At 38.0% G+C, this 21816-nt stretch overlaps 1 long non-coding RNA gene across 1 annotated transcript; it reads right to left on the bottom strand.

Moving 5' to 3' along the window:
* Positions 1-2019: 2019 nt before the first annotated feature.
* On the bottom strand, positions 2020-17685 carry LOC122469503. The gene is made up of 3 exons (XR_006293498.1): positions 17533-17685; positions 17287-17375; positions 2020-2275 (listed from the first exon to the last, which is right to left on the bottom strand). It is a non-coding gene; the product is annotated as an uncharacterized LOC122469503 (long non-coding RNA).
* Between the last annotated feature and the right edge of the window lie 4131 nt (positions 17686-21816).

Genomic DNA, 21816 nt, shown 5'->3' with positions numbered 1-21816 from the left:
TACAAAGCTGTAGTGATAAAAACTAAATGGTACTGGCACAAAAATAGACACAAAGATCAACAGAACAGAGTAGAAAACCCACAAATGAACTCATAACTTTATGGTCAATTAATCTTCAACGAAGCAGGAAAGAATATCCATTGGGGAAAAGACAGTTTTTTCAACAAATGATGCTGAAAAAAATGGACAGCAACTTGTAAAACAATGAAACTGGATCACTTTCCTACATCATACACAAAAATAAACACAAAATGGTTTAAAGACCTAAATGTTAGACAAGAAACCATTAAAACCCTAAAATAGAACACAGGCAGTAACTTCTTTGACAACTTCTTTCTAGATATGTCTCTTGAGGCAAAGGAAACAAAAACAAAATGAACGTAGGAACTGTATCAAAATAAAAGGCAGTAAAGGAAATAACCACCACCAACAACAAAAACCTAAAAGGCAACCTAGAGAATGGGTGAAGATGTTTGCAAATGATATATCTAATATATTTTGGTTAGTATCCAAAATATATTAAAAAAACTTGTAACACTCAACACTTCTCCAAAAAAAGAAATTCAGATGGGCAACAGACACAAGAAATAAAGCTCATCATCAGTTACCATCAGGAAAATGCAAATCAAAACTACAATGTGAGGTATGACCTCACATTCGTCAGGATGGTTAAAATCAATAGCACAAGAAATAACAGGTGTTGGCAAGGAGGTGGAGAAAGGGGAACCCTCTTACAATGCTGGTGGGAATGCAAACTGGTGCAGCCCCTCTGGGAAACAGTATGCAAGTTCCTCAAAAAATTAAAAATACTACAACCTATGATTAGTAATCACACTTTTAGCTATTTATCCAAAAGAATACAAGAATACTAATTCAAAGGGATACATGCACCCCTATATTTTGAGCAGCATTATGTACAATAGCCAAGATATGGAAGCTTCCCAAGTGTCCATTGATAGATGAACGGATAAAGATGTGGTATATCTATAACAGAATACTATTCATCCATTAAAAAAAAGAATGGAATCTTGCCATTTGCAATTACACAGATGGAGGTAGAGAGTATAATAAGTGAAATAAATCAGTGAAATACAAATACCATACAATTTCATTCACATGTGGAATTTAAAAAACAAAACAAACAAGCAAATGGGAAAAATGAGACAGAGAAGGCAAGAAACATATTCTTAACTATAGAGAACAATTTGATGGTTCCCAGATGGGAGGGAAGCAGGGTGTGGTAATAGGTCAAACAGGTGATGCGGATTAAGGATGCACTTGTGATGAGCACAGGGTGATATGCAGAACTGTTGAATCACTATTATTGTACATCTGAAACTAAATAGTGTACATTAACAAGCAGATAAAAATTAAAAAAAAATAAAAAAATAAAGCTAGCAGGTGATTGTAATGAGCGGTCAGGGGTGAGAACTACAGACAGAACTAGACCATGTCTTCAGTGGACTGAGAGGAACAGCTTCTCATCATGGTGGGAGCAGGGCTGTGCTTAGTTCAATGAGTTTACTGTGTTCCACCTCTGTCACTCACAGAAAGAGGCTTTCAGCCAGATCCATATATTTACTGATACCTTCCTTTCCCCCACTCCCCCTATTGTTAAGCTTAGCTAATGAACTTTACCATCTGCCCACTCCCCCAACTCCATGCCCGAATGCACATTATCCCTGCTGTCAAATATTGCATATCTCCTCAAAATTCATCTAAAATCTTAACGTTTCCCTAGTAGAATCCATACTCTTCCACTTCTTCCTTGCCTCTAAAGCAAACACCTCAGGCTACGTGAGCAGAAGTATTACTCTTATTCTTGCTTCTTGTATTGTTTTTGAAGTACTTCACTTATGCAAGTCCTCATTCTCTAAATGTCCTGGGATCTTCTCAGATGCAGGGACCCAACAATGATTGACTCTGGGAAACTGGACACACCATACCTAAACCTTGCTGAGTAATTGGGCAACTGAATATACATATCAAGAAATGAATAGACATGAAAGAAGACATAAATCCAAAACCAAAAAACCACTCCACATTTATTTCATAAATGGAGATAGTCGGGCTCTTGCAGGAGCTCAGTGAAGCAGCTTCTTGAGAAAGAGAACAAAAAAGATGGGAGCTGGGGGTCTGACTCTGGCCCCATTTCTGATGGCTGATCTGCAGGTTTTACTCTCATTAGCAATTGGAAAACCCATATAAGTTATCATCTCTTTGCATAGGTCTGCTTGTATGCATTTCTTCATTTCAACAGCAATGTCTTTAAGACCTACAAAAAAACAAAAAGAAGACTGCCACTGCCTTCTTCCTTTCTTATACACCCCTTTTTACCCACTGAAACTGGACGTAAGTTGTAAGCCAGGCCATAATTGTGTATGAGTCATCCAATACAACTGTCTCTGGCAGAGACAGTGGGCTGGAATGGTGTCCTCCAAACACACAGCTGCCAGATGCCTAAACCCCCTCACAACATACCTCAATCAAATATTGTTATATTTTCCAAACCTTCTTTAAGTAAAAAATTTTCCAATTCACATTATCACTTAGGTATCTAGTATGTTTTATTGACATTTTATACAGATGGTAGTAAGAACTTGTTCTTAGTCCTTAGTTCTCATTAGTCTTCAAATGACTGTGAGGAGCTGCATGTATCTGAATTTCAGTTATGTATACCCTCCATGATGAGACATAAATCTAATCTCCTTTTACTCTCTGAGTTATTTTTAAAGAAACAACAATAGCCATAAAAAAGTTATTCTGCTTGTGTTCCCTGTCTTTCAGAGTGCTTTTAGATACATTCTTACACATGGCAGCCACATTGTGTTCTTGGTAATTTCATTTTGCCTCTTCTGGGTGCCATATCCAGTGACTGCTATTATAAAGCAAAGAATCACTCTGTTATGAAAATTACAGGAAGTAGAAACATAAGAATCCAAGAGACCAACTGACATGACTAGTCCCTTTAATTATCTGAGGATGAACTCCAACAAAGCTAAATTCCCAGAATCAGCAGGAAAAAGTGAGAAGGTAAAGAATAACTATGCAAACAACCCAACCCTCTTCATGTTACACAATACTACTGATTCTTTTTCTTTTTTAATTTTTTTTAACATTTATTTATTTTTGAGAGAAACAGAGAGACAGAGCACAAGCAGGGTAGGGGCAGAGAGAGAGGGAGATACAGAATCTGAAGCAGGCTTCAGGCTCCTAGCTGTCAACACAGAACCCGATGCGGGGCTTGAACCCACGAAAGGGCGAGCTCATGACCTGAGCCAAAGTTGGACTCTTAACCGACTGAGCCACCCAGGTGCCCCTACAATACTACTGCTTCTAATTCATTTCACATTTGTGTCTTCAATTTAGAGTTTTGTGTTGGATTTTCTCAAAGCAAGTAGAGTAAATTATGCTTTACAATCTTCTTTGAAGAAAGTTTAAATTTAGTCATTGCCTTTCTGCAAACCTTTTACTTTGAAAATTAACAACCCCAGTGGTGTTGGGGGGGGGCGAAAATTACTCATGTTTTTTTTAAAAAAAATTAGGGGTGCCTGCGTGGCTCAGTTGGTTAAGCTTCTGACTTCAGCACAGGTCATGATCTCATCGTTCATGAGCTCGAGCCTGGCATCAGGCTCTCTGCTGTCAGCGCATAGCCCTCTTCAGATTCTCTTTCTCCCTCTCTCTCTGCCCCTTCTCCACTTGTGCTGTCTCTAAAATAAACAGACATTTAAAAAAAATTCTAAGCAACAAAATATTATTTTTTAAAAAAGCTGAAGTTTGCAGAGGATGAAGGTTCATCCAATATGCCAAACCACCTTCCTCAAAGCTAGCAGATTTGTTTACAAAAGCATGTAAAATTTTATAAATCAATGAAAGAATGTGAGAAAGCCAATTAGACATATTTTCAGAGTGAGGCTATATACTTATTTCTAAGAAATCTGGGCAAAAGCTGCATTCTCCTCAACACTACCCTTAGGACACATGCCCCTAAGGTTATGAGAGAGTACTACTTGTACTGTGTCTACACGATATTGTAAACAAGAAAAGTACCTGTGTTTATGACACCAGAAAACTCAACACACTTCATTTTATCTGCTGTGCACCACTTGAGCTCATTGTCACACTTTCTTCCCATCACTGCAAAGCATGTTGGGCACTTGAAGCCATTGGAGTTGAATTCATCAACATCCTTCTCATCTACATCATTCATCTTAATCTCCCAGGATGCTGTTAAAAACACACACACACACACACACACATACACACACAAACACTTGCTGGCTATTTGCCACTGGCAGGCAAATGTACCCATGCTCACAAAGCAGACTTAGGTCTGTCCCCTTCACCTTCCCCTATACTCCACTGTAGTATTCCACATATGACACTCAACAGAAGAGTTACCACAAAAATTCCTGCCCTCATAGAGCTTACTTTCTGATGGCAGAGGTAGACACAAAGAAAGAAGGAAGAAAAATACACAGTATGTAAGACAATGAAAAATACTAGAAAGAGAAACAGAAAGGATAGAAAATGTAGGGTATGGTTGCAATTCACAGGAACGGCTGCATTGAAGGGGTAACTTTTTTAATGGAAGCCTAAAACAGATTTACTTCCATGTGCTTATGCAGAATATAAATGAAGTCTTATAAATAAAGAGCACAGGATGTAGCATGTACAAGAGGTTTAAAGAAGAGGCCCCAGCTGACAAGAAGGAGCCTTAGCTCTCCTTGTATTCTCTGTCTTTGGGGCTCCATAACAATGTCCACTGACACTTTGCCTCCATCTCAGTGTCCTTAATACTATCCGCTGTTGAGGACAAAGACTGGACTTTGTTGCTGCAGAAAAAAAAAAAAAAAAAAAGTCCTGGAGCAGAGCAGAGAGTGGAGGGAAATACAGGTGAAGAGGCAGAAACCTGAGAAAAAGTAGGGCAAAAGGAAAACAGGAAGTAAAAGTCACACTATTTATCTGCAGAATTTACCTCCTCCTTCCAGCAGGACTTCTCCTAGCTTTCCTTTGGCTCTGTCAATTCCCACAAGGTGAGCAGCGTGTAATGTGTGATACCAAGGTAACAAACCAACTCAGAGCTTGCACACTCTCCCTCAACCGTGCCTGGTACCAAGAAACCTAGAATTTCTTGCTCAAACAGATCAAGCAGTGACAGGAGAGGGGAGCTTGGACTTGAGGACTGCTGTGTCCATGCACGTGATCGTGATGCCCTTCAAAGTGAAGGAAAAGTGAGGTGGGGAAAGGAGGTGGGCTGAGAAGCAGAGTGAAGATGTCTCAGTGTTGAAAATCTCTGGCAAGGAACTTGGAGGAGTATGAATATTCCAGGCCTTTTAGGTCCAGGTAAGGGAATAGAAGCTATTTTAACCATTATTTTAGCTTTTTAATATTGAGCCATATTACCCTGCAAATGTGAGGGCAGCAGGCCCTCGACCCTGGGCAGGAGCAGGAGTTGGGAAGGTTGGTTTCTGGGGGCTGGAAGTCATGTGCTATCATGATGACAAAAAGAAGCAGAATCCAGAGATGGCTGGAGCTCTCCACAGACTAAATACCTTAGAGATCCAGTGTTAACCTGGCCTACTCTTTTCTAAAGAGTCTTGTTTGATGAAGCACAGTACAGAGTCAAAAGTAATAAAAAAAAAAAACATAAAAAACAAATTCCAATCAATAACATTAAAAAGACTTCCCAATTCATAATTTCTTAGCAATGTGTCTCATATTTCCTTTTCTCTCCTTCCAAACTCTTTCACACCCCATTCTGCTTAAAGCTATTCTGTCCAATTTGTCTATTTAATGTAATTAAAATTTGTTTTAAAAGTTCAGTTCCTCAGTTGTATCAGTCTTATTTCAAATGCCCAATTGCCCCACATGGTTAGTGGCCACTGTCCTGGACAGTACGAATACTGACATTTCACTCATTGCAGAACATTCTATTGGATAACATTGCTCTAGAGTATTTGTGGTAAGAGGAATACAAACTAAAACTAAATGTGTTGGTGAGAATATGGGAAACAGGCATTTTCCATCATTTCTGGTGGATAAATTAGTACAACTTCTCTAGATAGCAATTTGATAATATAGAATAAAAAGTCTAGATTGGACATACTCTTTGATCTAGCAATTCCTAGGTATTTTCCTACATATGTAATTGTATGTACAGTAGGTCATTCACTGCAGTGTTCTCTGGGATAATAAATGGTTAGAAATGACTGAAATGCTCATGGCTAGATGGACTTTAGCATATCCATGAAACAGATATATTTAGAATGTGTTATTCTACATGCATGGAAAACTCTTCAAAATGTATGTTTAAGGGAAAAAAAAAGCAAGAGCTAGAACATCAGGCATGAAATGCTGCCATGGGAAGACAAAGATACATTTGGACATGTTTGTAAAGATCATAGATGATCTCTGGAAAGGAACTCAAGAAAGAGGTAACTCCAAAAAGCTCCCAAAAGCTTTTTGCCTCCAAAAAGTTGCCTCCAAAAAGCTGGGGGCTAAAGAGGGAGCATGATATACTCTCTACTACTTATCTTTGGCATTTTATACCATGGGCATATATTATTTACTTTGGGTACACATTTGTATATTTAGTACTTAAGAATCAGCATATATTTTTTACTTTAATATATACATTGTATACATTTAAAAAATGTATACAACTAAAAACAAATAAACAATAAATAAATAAATAAATAAATAAATAAATAAATAAAAACAAAGGGAAAGGACAGGAAAAATGTGTTCTAAAATTTGCTTTTGCCCTTGTGTGAGCGAGAGAGGAAGACCTGCAAAAATTGAATCAAAAAACAAGCAGAAAACCTAAATAGACATTTTTCCAAAGAAGTTATAAGAATGGTTTATGAAAAATGTCCAGTATCACTAATCATTAGGAAAATGCAAATCAAAACCACAATGAAATACCTCCTCAAATTCCATCAAAAAGACAAGAAATATCAAATGATGATGAGGATGTGGAGAAATGGAAACCACTGTATACTTTTGTTGGGATTGTAAACTGACACAGCCACTATGTAATACAGTATAAAGAATCCTCAAAAAATTAAAAATAGAACTACTGTTAAAAGGAAAACCACAGATTCCAGATGGAGTCACTCACATGAAGGCTCCACATCAATAAACCAAGATTTTATACCTAACCTAACTGTAGTTTCAACCACCTCAGGAATGTAACCTCTAACTAGTCAAACTGGAATTTTCTGGTCTGCACTAGGAGGCCACCCCCTGAGAGACTCCTTTCCTTTTAGGAGGATGAATTTGTGTAAACAATACATCTCTTGCTAATATAATCCTTTTTGTAATGCTCTCTCTCTGACTTTAAAATCATATCCTTTCCTTTTTTGCAGCTCAGCAGAGCTCCCCTCTACTTATTAGATGGGATGCTGCCTGATTTATAAATTGTTTAGAGAAGTCAATTAGATCTTCAAATTTACTCAGCTGAATTTGTGTACGTGCTTAACAGAGTTAGTGGCAGTGTTGGGATCAAAGCAAACTTCTGAAAGCACTCAGGAAACATGACAAACAGGCATGGCACCCTGTAAACTCTTTTTCGGTTGGTTACTGTCTTTATCACAGTTTCTGAGGGCCATTGGTAATCCCCTCTGTTTGACCTCTGCCTTCTTTGCATCAAGCTACTGATCTAATTGGTTTTCCAGTCCAGGGTTCAGATTGCTAAGAGGCACTAACAGAGAGCCAGTCTTTAGCCCTTGATTCAGTTATTTACTGGGGTTTGCTGATTTAAATCCTTCTCCAGTTCCAGTCTTTAGTCCCCATTTACTAAAGTCTGCTGATTTAGTTCACACTGAGAATTGCTGGTGGTACATTCAGGTTCTTCTATTGGCCAATTTGCCATTAACTCCTAAAGCAAGGGAGCTGCTGCAGTGTTTTGCTTGTTTGGAAACAGTCCACAGTTCCCATTCTTTGAGATATGCTGATTCGACCCTTTTTCCCCAGTCTCTAGTTCTTTAGTTACCGCCAGTATCCACACTTCTGTTTCCTCAGTACTACTGGTTTCTGTTAATGTGCACATGAGGTAAAGGCTTGGCTAAAAGAAAAATAACAAATAAATAATAAGAGAATGGGATCCTTAAAATCCAGAGTTAAGTCTTCCATCTTCTCACACACCTGCTTATTTTGTATCCAAGAACTATGGTCCTGGAAGCTATGACAATCTATAAGCTTCTTTTGTGTTCTGAAGAACTTGACTTGGTAACTGTCAGGTTGGGGTATAAAAGCAAAGCAAAAATTGTCAAAAGCAAAAACCATCAGGTTGGGGCGCCTGGGTGGCTCAGCTGGTTAAGCATCCGACCTCAGCTCAGGTCATGATCTCCTGGTTCCTGAGTTCGACCCGCGTGTTGGGTGGGCTCTGTGCTGACAGCTCAGAGCCTGGAGCCTGTTTTGGATTCTGTGCCTCCCTCTCTCTCTGCCCCTCCCCTGCTCACACTCTGTCTCTGTCTCTTTCTTTCTCTCAAAAATAAATAAAAAACATTTTAAAAATTAAAAAAAAAGCAAAGGCTTCAAAATTCCAAAAATAGATTCATTGAAAGTTTCAAGACAAAAAAAAAAAAAAGATAATAAAATTAAAAGATATATGAGGTACCTAATAAAAAAGACTGTAAGATTGTTATAGTTCTTACTGCTTCCCTCTATCCCTGCTTTATTTCAATCCTCATTCTAGTCATCTTCTGAATTGTCTTTGCATGACCAAAAACAAGAGTCCACCAGACACCCCCTATCTGCCCTTCAAGGAGGGCACTTTATGAGTCCCTGCTAGAGTTGATATGACACTGAAGGATTTTCCGATAAACTTCTACATCATTCCTTTAAACAGTCAAGGGAAAACTAAAAGAAAAAAATTCAACATAGGTGGATGTATGTTAGTCCTTTAACATCACATCCAAGCTAGAACTCAATTTTTGAGTAATTAAAAGCAACTGTCCTTATCTTACAAACCTTTCCAAAACTAGAAGTGCAACTCTAGAAGCAATTCAAAGTCCACCTATTCCTTTACCAAACCCCGAATCTCCTCTGTTTATCTCAAAAGGTTTTTAAATTATTGGCCTTAGAAAACCAAAGTCCTTCATGGAGGAACTTGTATTCTTTGTCCCTTGATAAATCTTATCATGTCTGTAAAATATAAACACAGGCCACCTGAGACTAAAGAAAAGAAAAAGAAAGAAAGAAGTCATTTTAAAACTATAAACTGCTAAAGAGACTCACCCAAACTCTAGATCTCAGCCTCAATATTTCCTCCAGGGACAAATACAAATCTCAAAAACCTTCTCCACAAGTATTACTAACTATAAGGTCTCTGTATCTGTTTCTACATTGTGTTTATTTTGAATATATGGCATTTTCTACCTCTAAGGTATTGCTAAAATTACTTGGTAAAAGAATTCTACTTAACCAGCTTAAAGAAAACTAAGCACTTACATAATTTTAGTATTCATAAAAATTCTCAAAAATAGGAGCACCTGGCTGGTTCAGTGGGAAGAGCATGCAATTGTTAATCTTGGGGTCGTGAGTTCGAGATCCATGTTCGATGTACAAATTACTTAAATAAATAAAACTTTTTTTTTTAATTCTCAAAAATGGAATAAAAAGACCAAAGTGAATTTCAAGTTTATGTCATATGGGACAATATTTGGTAATAAAGCTAGTTTATCAGTTTACTTAAAACTGGATTGTCTTTAGAGTCATCAACATTAAATATAAAATACTTATTCTACCCAGGTTTACTAAAGTAAGCTCATGTTATCTCTGTTATAAAATTTGTCAATAAAAACTTGGTATAATAAAACTTACTTAAAAACAGCTTCCTAAATCTTTTTGGCAACTTGAAATTTTAAAGTTTTACTGAGTTAAGTGATGAGTTTAGTTAAATTTACTGAAAATCTACATCATTTCCAAATAAGATAATGAAGTATTAATTACTAAACACAGGTTTATTCACACAGAAATTAAGGATAAATTTAGATCTCTTAGCAGACATTTTTTTTGTGCTTTATTGAAAGACTGTACTATAAGAAAGCACATTTTCAGAAATTATGACATGTATTCATAAATATGCCAATTAAAGATTTGTGGTGTAACAGGTCACAATTTCTTACTACTTAGTTTTTGATAGAAATTAAAGTTTTTAAGAGTTAAGAATTATAATTAAAACTACTAAAAATAGTAAGGAAAACATCTCCATATGCAAGTAAAGGAGGAGATGCTTTCAGTAAAAGAAGGTATGAGAAATGGAAATGCATTTTGTGGGTGGTGATGAAAAAATAATTTTGTCCTAAAATAAAGCTGGTTATTTAAAGGAGGAAAAATTTCAGACAAAATCTGAATTAAAAAAAAAAACACCTTAGGAAATTTGTGGAAAAGGATTCTTTAAAAAGGAATTTTGATATGTGGTTCAGCTGGCTAAGAATAAAATGAATTTATTGAAGAATGAATTTCAATATCAAAAGTACACTGGTGCAAAGTTAAAATGTAGTTTTCTCTTTCTAAAAGGACAGTTTTTTAAACTATTGGTTTGCTCTTGATAAAAGATCACAAACTTTTTAATTTGTTTTTTCCCTTTCAAAGTTATCTCTCTGGAAAACAAGCATTTTGTATTTTATCAAAATAATATTCTGTGCTTCATGATATCTTTATCATCAGTTCTTTAAGAAAACTAAGTCTTTTTAATATTAAAAAAGTGAAATTTTACTCACAATTATATAACATTCTACATTTGCCTCTGAAGTCTTTGTCACTTTGGTTAAACAGACAACCAACTATTGTTTCACAGCCACCTATTACCCTACTAGTCAAGTGTTCAAAACCTTTTGATATTTTTTTTTTACAAACTTCCCCAAATCGAATTTTAAAATGAAGTCTTTTGGCCACAAATTAATTTTGAAATTTCCAAAGGGTCACTGAACATTTCAAAGGATTGTTCTTTCTCATTATAAAAAGGAAGATGCTAACCTAATTAGGTTTATTTGTTATGTTAAATTATATGGGAAGCATTATCAAATAGGTGATACTAAATCTTACATTGTATAGGTAAATACTATTAATAAGTATTCTACAAATTTTGTAAAACATCTAAAACTGTGATATGTCCTGATATAATATTACCAGCCATTACTCTAGTTATTATCTTACGTTACACATCACAAAAATAACCAAATTCCATTGTCACCTGCATTGTAATGAGTTCTAATAAGACCTTTTTTTAAAAAAATAATGTTTATTTATTTTTGAGAGAGAGAGAGAGAGAGAGAGACAGAGTGTGAGTGGGGGAGGGGCAGAGAGCGAGGAAGACTCAGAATCAGAAGCAGGTTTCAGGCTCTGAGTTGTAAGCACACAGACCGACATGAGATCTGTCTGTGAGATCATGACCTCCACTGAAGTCGGATGCTTAACCGACGGATTAGGTGCCCCTAATCAGACCTTTATGCCATATTTAAGTCTTTTATCATTTTCAGTTATTGTTTTACTCAGAAGTTTTTACAGAAGCTTTCTGCAAACGTATTTTATCTTCAGAGAAATTCATGAAAAACAATCTGATAAATACTCTAGAACATAGATTTCTGATAACTCCAGCTCATAAAACTGAACTGGGTAAAAATTTCTAAAACTAGTGGAAAAACTGGATTCAAACAGATTAAAAATTAATAACAGGGGACTAAATACACTGAAGAAGATAATTATAATGATCTTATTTTATGACTTATTATTTTATTTATTTTATTTTTTTATTTATTTTTGGGACAGAGAGAGACAGAGCATGAACGGGGGAGGGGCAGAGAGAGAGGGAGACACAGAATCGGAAACAGGCTCCAGGCTCCGAGCCATCAGCCCAGAGCCCAACGCGGGGCTCGAACTCATGGACCACGAGATCGTGACCTGGCTGAAGTCGGACGCTTAACCGACTGCGCCACCCAGGCGCCCCGATGACTTATTATTTTATGACTTGTTTAAAAATTGATGACTCTCTAATGTTTTGTTATTGCAGATTTTAGAAAATGTTTTTCTCTCTTCTCTTAAGCTATCAACAGTTTGGTAAGATATACTGTGTGAACAAAGATGAAACATTTACTTTTTTTCTCTCCCTTCTTGATTTCTCCAAAATTCAAAAACTTGACTATTCTTTTTATGGCAAGATAATTAGCTGTTTACGGAAGTTCAATGAGAATCTGTTCTCTTCATAACAGGACAAAACTTTGGAATATCATATTCAAAGGAGATGTATATAGGGGCGCCTGGTTGGCTCAGTGGGTTGAGTGTCCGACTTCAGCTCACATCAAGATCTCACAGTCTGTGAGTTTGAGCCCTGCGTTGGGCTCTGTGCTGACAGCTCAGAGCCTGGAGCCTGTTTCAGATTCTATTGTCTCCTCCTCTCTCTCTGTCCCTCCCCCACTCATGCTCTGTCTCTCTTGCTTTAAAAAATAAATAAAACATAAAAAAATTTTTTTAAACATTAGGGTGATTCTATTATTTAATTTTTTATTTTAGAGAGAGATAGCACACGAGCAAGGGAGGGGGCAGAGAAAGAGAGAGAGAATCAGAGAGAATTGTTAAGCAGGCTCCACCCTCATTGGAGAGCCCTACATAGAGCTGGATCTCAAGACCCTGGGATCATGACCTCAGCTGAAATCAAGAGTCAGATGTTGAATCAACTGAGCCATCCAGGTGCCCCAAAAATGAGGATAATTTTAAAGAAAAGAAATTATGTCTACTTCTTTATTTATATCAGATTTTAATCCTGTTAACTGTCTTTTGAAGTTCTGTTATATTCCTGTAAGTTGGATGGATCCTGAATTCTAGTTTTCTAAAAAATGCGGCTATAACTCTCCAAACCAATGTCTCCAATTCTCTCTTACCCTTCTTACTTGGAATTGCTACAAACAAAAACAGCCCCTGAATCTCTTGGAAGGGAGATCCACTACCCAGATGGCAGCCAAATTTCAGGGATTTATTAACTTGGATATGAATCTCACATATGAAAAAGGGTCCACATGACATCTGGTCTTATACAGGCATTGAAGACCTCCAAATCAAATTGGCTAGGTATAAATACTGAGGTAAACTACTTCTGTCCAAGGTGCTGGATCAAGAATTTATACTGTAACACAAAACCCTTCCTCTCTTTCTTTGCTTTACTCTGACACTGGACTGGTAAGATAATGTCATCATATATTATCTCCCAGGACATTCAAAGGGGGAAAACCTTTGCCTTTCAGACTGCTGGATCTGTCATTAGAAAACAAAACAAAACAAAACAAAACACCCTATCTGTCCATTAACAGTGTCACCTAGTGGAAGTGGCTTATGTCCTAAACCGGTTTGTCTTTTGCAGTGGTCATCATTCTCCTTTGGTCTATAAATGCCTAGATATCTGGCACAGAGCCTGGCAATACCTCTTAGGTTATTTAACTGTGCTCCTAACTTTTTACAGGTGAAATAAGATATCTCATTGGTCAGCTCCCCTGGATTTACATCATCAAGTTGGAAGAGACTACCAGGAGGCACTTATGACTCACAATTTGCTTCCGTTGGCAGGACCAAACTTTCCTGGTTAAGAATAAATGTAAATAAGAAAATAATTTTTTAAAAAGACAAGAAAAAAAACACCTCTCCTCAATTCTTAAAAACATTGCAGAATCTGTTGCTCAATGGCTAGTCAACAAAGGTCCTTAGATTCTCTGGCCAAAGTTGTTTTTGATAATAGAGTAGCTCTTTGATAAGGGAGCAAAAGGCAAGCTGAGGGCAAAGCACAAGCTAATACCAGGAACCCACCACCCCTCCAGGTGGGGTATGTGTGACATTACTCAGGTACTCCTTGGCTGCCCAAGAACAAAGGAAAGTGAAAAACAAATGGCTAACTGATAGAGATTACAGTCATGCAGGACATGAGTCTCCATCTTGCAACTGTCTTAATGATTTATAAGAAAAAAGCCATCTTCAGAAACCTGTAGACTCAATTTTCTAGAGCGCTAATGTCACCTCCCCTCCAAAGGATAGAAAATATATAATCACTAACTCTTCACAAACCCAGAGCAGCTCTTTCTGACCACAGTTCCTGTCCCTGTGCTATAATAAAAATACCTTTTTGCACCAAAAACATCTCAAGAATTCTTTCTTGGCCATTGGCTCTGAACCCCACTCCTTCAAACCACATCACTCTTAGTTGTCTTTTAACTAAGGAGGTGTCGATACTGTGGCCAACACAATTTGTTGTACTTGGATTGATGCTTTTAGGGAAATTGAAACTCAATTACATAAGATCACAGAACAAGCAACTTGACTTAAAAAAGAGAATTATTCCACAGAGTCTTTCTTTATCTTATTTGATTTTGGTTATTTGAGCCTTCGAGACCATGGCTCCAAAGTGCACTCTAAATACTGGGAATTATCTTGCTTACCATAATCATAAAAATCTCCCTTGTGCATTATATTCTCTCAAAAGCTTTCAAAGCATGTTTGTAGCCACTAAGCACCAACCAAATGATCTCCCTAGGACTGAATTGTCAGGAAAGGAAAAAAAAAAAAAAAGATGATGACTTAAAAATTATGAGCATGAAGTAACCCGTGCATACCAAAGAAATTAAACAAAAATGTCATGACCTGTGAATACCACAAAAAGGATCAACCTAAGCTGTGAAAACTAAAAAGTGGTAGCTAAGAGTGGCATTAATGCCTTAAATTTTGGTCACATCTCTCAGCTAAGCATGGGATCAAAAGAAGAATTGTGAAAAAAACCCCATAGGCCCCAAATGGAGTAACTTACTTTAAGGCTCCACATCAGTAAACCAAGATTTAATACATAATCTAACTATACAGTTTCAACCCTTCATAAATGTAACCTATAACTAGCCAAAAAATTTCCTGTTCAACTGTAGGAGGCAATTCCCTGAAACAGTCTTTCTTTTCCCTTTAGGAAGATGACCTTGCCTAAACAATACATTATTTGCTAATAAATTCCCTCATTTTTAAAAGTTTATTTATTTATTTATTGTTTGTTTGTTATTATTTACTGTTTATTATTTATTTATTTGTTGAGAGAGAGAGAGAGAACACTCCTGCATGAGTGGGGTAGGGGAAGAGAGAGAGAGGAAGAGAAAGAATCCCAAACAGGCTCCATGTTGTCAGTGCAGAGCCCAACATGGGGCTTGATCTCATGAAGATGAGATATGACCTGAGCTGAAACCAAGAGTCAGAGTCAGACACGTAACCGACTGAGCCAACCAAGTGCCCCATATATTCCCTTTTTAAAATGCATTTTCACTGCTTTTAAAAACCTTTCCTTTTCTGCAGCTCAGTGAAGCTCCCAAGTGCTTCTTGGAATGAATGCTGACCAATTCATGAAACATTTAATAAAGCCAATTAGATCTTCATATGTACTTTATATATATATATATTTAAAAATACCATATGATCCAGTGACTTCACTTCTGGGAATATATACAAAGGAAATCTGGGGCGCCTGAGTGGCTCAGTCAGTCAAGCATCAATTTCGGCTCAGGTCATGATCTTGCAGCTTGTGGGTTTGAGCCCCACATCAGACTCTGTGCTGACAGCTGAGCCTGGAGCCTGTTTCGGATTCTGTGTCTCCCTCTTTATCTGCCCCTCCCCTGCTCACATTCTGTCTCTCAAAAATAAACAAACATTAAAAACAATAAAAAAATACAAAGGAAACCTAAATAGCAACTTGAAAAGACATCTGCACCCCCATATTCACAGCAGTATTTTTATAATAGCCAAGACACGGAAATAACCTAAGTGTACATCAATACATGAGTGGATAAAGAAATTGTGGTATATACATACACAATGGAATATTATTTAGACATTTAAAAAAGAACAACAATAACCACAAGGATATTTTTCCATTTGTGACAACATGGATTGACTTTGAGGCCATTACACTAAGTGAAGTAAGTTACTGTAGGAAAGCAAAATTTGCCACTCCAAAATATGACTGGCTGGCTCAGTCAGTAGAGCACGTGACTCTTGATTTGGGATCATGAGTTTGAGCCTTATGTTGGGTGTGGAGTTTACTTGAAAAAAAAAGTCTCTTCTGTATAAAGACTATTTTAGGTTATTTTTGTAGAAACTGCAAACATAGGAGAAGCTCTGAAAACCAAGTAGAAGTTACTCTTCTGTAAGAGACATCTATATGGGAAATACGTAAATTGTATTTATAAGGGAAATCTCCTTATGAGACACCCTTGTAAGGGGTCACTGGGTGGCCCAGTCCATTAAGCATCTGATTTCTGCTCCGGTCATGATACCACGGATCATGGGTTCAAGCTTTGCATCGGGCTCTGTGCTGACAGTTCAGAGCCTAGAACCTGCTTCAGATCCTATGTCTCCCTTTCTGCCCCTCTCCCGCTCATGCTGTCTCTGTCTCTCTCTCTCTCAAAAATAAATAAACAGTAAGAAAAAAAAAGACACCCTTGTAAGGGTGTCTCCCACCTACCAGAAAGGAGATGACTCCAGATCTGTAGAAATTCTTATCAATGGATAAGAAGATGACTTAAATCTGCATAACAACCCTATCCTTGTTTACTGTGCTTTTTCCTGAGAACATCCCATAACTGATAAACTTAAAAATATTTTACGGCACTAACTGAATGACTCCTGCCCACTAACTGATGCAGGATACAGAACATCCTGCATCTGGTGAAAAATCAAGGGTACTTAGTGGCTGTTCATACAGTATCTGTTCATACAGTATCTGACAATTCCACAGGGCCCATGATTTGCGTTTAAGTGGTGAACATTTTCTCTTCTCCTTTCCCCCAATATGAGGTGATGTCTGGAGAAAAACAGACAAAAAGCTATCCTTTAACAAAAGCTAATTAAGTGCCAACACTTCACTATGTCCCATATTGCTCACAACTCCAAGAATAGGGAACCAATTTTCCCTGTTCTCGCATAAGAATACATGAGACAAGGATGCACTCGATGTTTGCCCAACTGAGTAAATCAAGACTCTGTGCCCAGTACTAGTCAGGAGACTGTAAGAGCTATGAGGGCAGGAACCACGTCTGCTCGTTCACTTTGGATGCCATGCAGAGCAGGCCTTGGCAAAGAAAATGTCACTGAAGGTCTATGGAACCTAATTCAGAATGGAGCAATGCGGGAATGCAAGGCGGAATGCGGGAATACGGGAGGGGTGGAGGGGAGGTGGGGGGGGGGGGAGGCGAGGGGGGTGGAGGGTGTAGTAATTTGGGCAGGAACAATGGGGGAATGGCCAGGGCCCACCCCTTCTCTCACCTGCAAACAATGGTGCCAATGCTAGGCTGCAGGCCAAGAAGAGACTGCTTGAAGCTGCTGGGCTCATGGCTGAGGCCACGATCTGTTCTCTGTGAAAAACGAGAGCCAGTCAGTCAAGGTCTGTGGGAAGGTATAGCCGGGACACCCAGGCTCGCTGTTCACCCAAAGGGCCCTTCTGGCACCTGTGAAGCCTTTTCAGCCCCTTAGAGCCAGGTGGACTGCCACGAGATTGGGTTTTGGAGGTACCTGTGACTCTGAAATGGCCTATCCTTGCAAGCCTGAGGCAGATACTGGCCTATGCCAGTTTCCACGGAATGCAGGTTGGCTGTGTAGCCAGGTAAACCAGCACACAGGTACCCCACACCCACACCCGCTGCGGCGATCTAGGACACAGCTCTTCCTGTGATCAGCCAAAGGGCACTACGCATGCGTGTGAGCACAGCCTCCGCTTCCCACTTGGCCCATCCCCATTGGTCTCTCCTGTTCTTCCCGCCCACCCAGATTCCTGGCCAATGAGATGCTGATACTTGAGGTCCCACGTGACAGGAAAATGTCTGATAGACGGTTCCGCAGTTCAAACAATTGGGAAAACCCAGAAAGACTGGAATACTTGTTTTCCTGGTTCTGTGGTGTTCAAGCACCTTCCTTACCTACTCTAAAAAACTCTGAAGAAGGTATCTAGATGCTTAAATCTCTGACCAGAGCTGCCAACCTCCCCTCCAAGTGATCAATGCATCTGGAGTGATTCTGGCACCTCAGAACATTTTCTAACCCGTGCCAAACCTCCTTGACAGTGAAACCCTGTTCTGAGCACTTTGAGTGTCAGAGATTTTGTGCACATGTGTGATTCACTGTATCTTGACTCCCTAGCACTGCATCTAGGACATAAATGCACTGTCAGTATGTGTTGAATAACTGTTTTGAGAATAACTATGCTGTTCTCTCATCTATGTTTTCAGGACTTGCTTTTGCAGCAGCTGCAGAAACCCAACTTCTTTGTGGGAGCAACCTAAATGCTCACTGAAGGATGAATAGGTAAGCAAAATTTGGTATACACACACACAATGGAATATTATGCAGCCTTAAAAAAGAAATTCTGTCACAAAAAGATAAATACAGCTTGACTCCATTTATATGAGGTACTGAAGTGGTCAGACTCTTAGGAACAAAGTAAAATGGTGATTGACAGCGGCTAGGAGAGATGAGAAAGAGGAGTTATTCAAGAGGTATAGAATTTCAATTTTGAAAGATAAAAAAGTTCTGGGGATCTGTTGTATAAGTATGTGCATATAATTAACAGGGCTGTACACACACTTAAAAATGATTAAGTTGGAAAATTTTATGTGTTTATTTATTTTTTTACTATAATTAAAATACTCACATTCCTTCGACATTTGCCTCTACTGCCTTAATTCTTTGTGACAGATTCACCAGCTACTGGGTTACTTCTGACAATTTATCAAGTGTTTTGACTCTTGATTCATAACTCTCCTCTAACTCTCCTCCTGTGAAAAATAAATTTCTTCAATGATGAAAATGTTATATATTTGTGCCAATACATATTATAATGGGTTGAATTGTGGCCCCAAAGATATGTCCACATACAAATCTCCAGAACCTGTGAAGACTACTTTATATGGCAAAAGATGTAAATAAGTTAAAGATCTTGAAGAGGAATATTATCTAGATTATCTGGGTGGGCCTAAATCCAATCACGTGTATCTTTATACAGAGAAGCAGAGAGAGTTTTGAGACAAACAAAAGAGAAGACAGAAAAATGGAGGCTATGAGACCATGGAACCAGAGGTTGTAGTAATATCCCCACAAGCCAAGTAATGTCCCCACAACCAACCTAGTTGTCTGACAGCAACTAGAAGCTGGAAGAGGCAAGAAACAGATTCTCTCCTACAGCCTGCCAAAACCAATTTCACACTGCTGGCCCCCAGAACTATGAGAGAGTACATTTCCATTGTTTTAAGTAACTCAGGCTCTGGTACTTTGTTACAGTAGCCCTAGAAAAATAATACAAGTAACCCACTTGGTTCTTGAAGTAATCAAGTAATCGCATACTTGGAATGTGGCTAGTTAGAATGGGAAACTGAACATTTAATTTTAATTAATTTAAACTTAAATAGCCCAGAGGCGCCTGGCTGGCTCAGTCAGTTAAGCATCCCACTTCGTCTCAGGTCATGATCTCATGGTTTGTGGGTTCGAGCCCTGCATCGGGTTCTGTGCTGACATCTCAGAGCCTGGAGCCTGCTTCGTATTCTGTGTCTCGCTCTCTCTCTGTCCCTCCCCTGCTTATGTTCTGTCTCTCTCTGTCTCAAAAATAAATAAAACATTAAAAAATAAACTTAAATAGCCCAAATTCTGGACCTATCATATTGATTTGATCTGCTGTGCCTTTGCCTGCACTCTAGTTTCACACAATCACACAATAAAATTCCTAACTCCCAGACAGCGGTCCCTGAATAGGATTTGCCATTACTAATGCTTTAACTCTCACTCCAGGTCTCTCCAACATTTTCACTCCTGTTTCCCATCAGACTATGTTTGAGCACTTGGACCACTTCTTGTTTCTTCTCTTTAGTAAGAAAGGAGAGCTTTTTTTTTTTTTTTTTTTAAATTTTTTTTTTCAACGTTTATTTATTTTTGGGACAGAGAGAGACAGAGCATGAATGGGGGAGGGGCAGAGAGAGAGGGAGACACAGAATCAGAAACAGGCTCCAGGCTCTGAACCATCAGCCCAGAGACTGACGCGGGGCTCGAACTCCCAGACTGCGAGATCGTGACCTGGCTGAAGTCGGACGCTTAACCGACTGCGCCACCCAGGCGCCCCAAGAAAGGAGAGCTTTTAATTTTATTTTCAAAAAAGAAATTTTTTTTGTTTATTTATTTTAAATATGAAATTTATTGTCAAATTGGTTTCCATACAACACCCAGTGCTCATTCCAACAGGTGCCCTCTCAATACCCATAAAAAAAATTTTTTTAAGAGTGACGATACATAAAATATTAAGTGAAGCAGTAGATACCACCTTACAAGGGAGAAAATATAAAATTTCTAAGGTAAATATCTCACTGGACTTTTGGTAATCTAGACCAGCAGGGTCTGATGGAAATGCAATGTAAGCCACACTTGTATGTTAAAATTTTCCAGTAGCTTCACTAAGAAAAGTAAAAAGAAACAAGTGAAATTAACTTTAATAATATATTTTATTTAACCCTATATGTCCAAAATATTACCATTTCAATATGTGATCAAATATAAAATACTAGTGAAATAGTTTAAACTTCTTTCCTTTTGTGCTAAGTCTTCAAAGTTCAGTATTTTACACATAGAAAACATTTCATTTTCATGGGAGCATTTAATTTTCAGGGGAAATCCTTAATCTGTATTTTGATCTTGTAAAATTTATGGTTGAAAGGGAGATTCACATGCTGAAGATGCTTGAAACATACTAAAAATTTTCCCAGTCACTGAGTAAAGTGTTCATTTTTAAATTTAAACTAAATAAATAAAATAAAAAATCAGGTCCTTAGAAGCACTTGTCACATATGGTTAATAGCTACTGTAAAGAGCCTCTTTAGCATTTTATGAGTAGAAACTCTATGTGTCATAAATGAAGAGAGGAAATACAAAAAATTCAGGTGAGACTACCTAGTAAGACTGGAATCAAATGATTTATTGAGACTGACAGATCATCATAGGGTAATGAGGACATAGGAGGGTCAGTGCCAGTCCAGACTCCAAGTCTAGTTGAGGCCTGCTGGATTCATTCTCATATCAAGAGACCGGGCACTGCCTCATCCCAACTTGGTATCTGACCATTACATTGACTGTGATTAAAGAGTTTGATAGTTGGCTCCACTTGTCCCATTGGTTGTGTCTTCACTTCACTTTGTTATTGTCCTAACTTCTTTCTGTTCCAATCCCCCAAGAAACCTGTGATTAACTCTAAATTGGATTTTAGTGTCTATGATCTCCATACCTCACCATTTTCATAGGTCTGGCTTTACTCAGATAAGTCCCCAGGTATTCTGGGCACAGTTTTCCAATACACATGTAATAAAGTGGAAAATTGCCCACCTGTCAGGTTATTAGGGGAAAACCACTTGAAGAAAAAAAACAGAGTTTTTGAAAATGGACTGCACTATGACTTGCAAAGCAGATACACTGTCTCAAAACATCATGACTGTCAGTGAGTATCCAAGCTCAAGGTCTTTTTAACACCACTGAGTTCAGATCCATGTATTTCAAGATAACACAAACAAATCTAGCAGTAACTGTATACAGGTGTTCTAAAGATATGATTGTTTACGGTGTCAGCAATTCTCTGGTTTCCAAACTCAGATCAATCTACTGTCCTATGACTAACTCCTACAAATAACTCTATTAATACTCTATCCCTAATTCATCCTTTGTGAGACTTCCTATGGTTCCTTATGGTGACTGTGTTCCTTGTTGCAGAAAGTAATAAATAAACCTACCCTTGTTGGCTACAAATGTGTTCCTGGTGATCTTTGTTAG

This window comes from Prionailurus bengalensis, chromosome A1 (genome assembly GCF_016509475.1).
Source record: "Prionailurus bengalensis isolate Pbe53 chromosome A1, Fcat_Pben_1.1_paternal_pri, whole genome shotgun sequence".
Lineage (NCBI taxonomy): Eukaryota > Metazoa > Chordata > Mammalia > Carnivora > Felidae > Prionailurus > Prionailurus bengalensis.
Note: the sequence above shows the minus strand (reverse complement) of the source record. Positions and strands in the feature narration are given on the sequence as shown.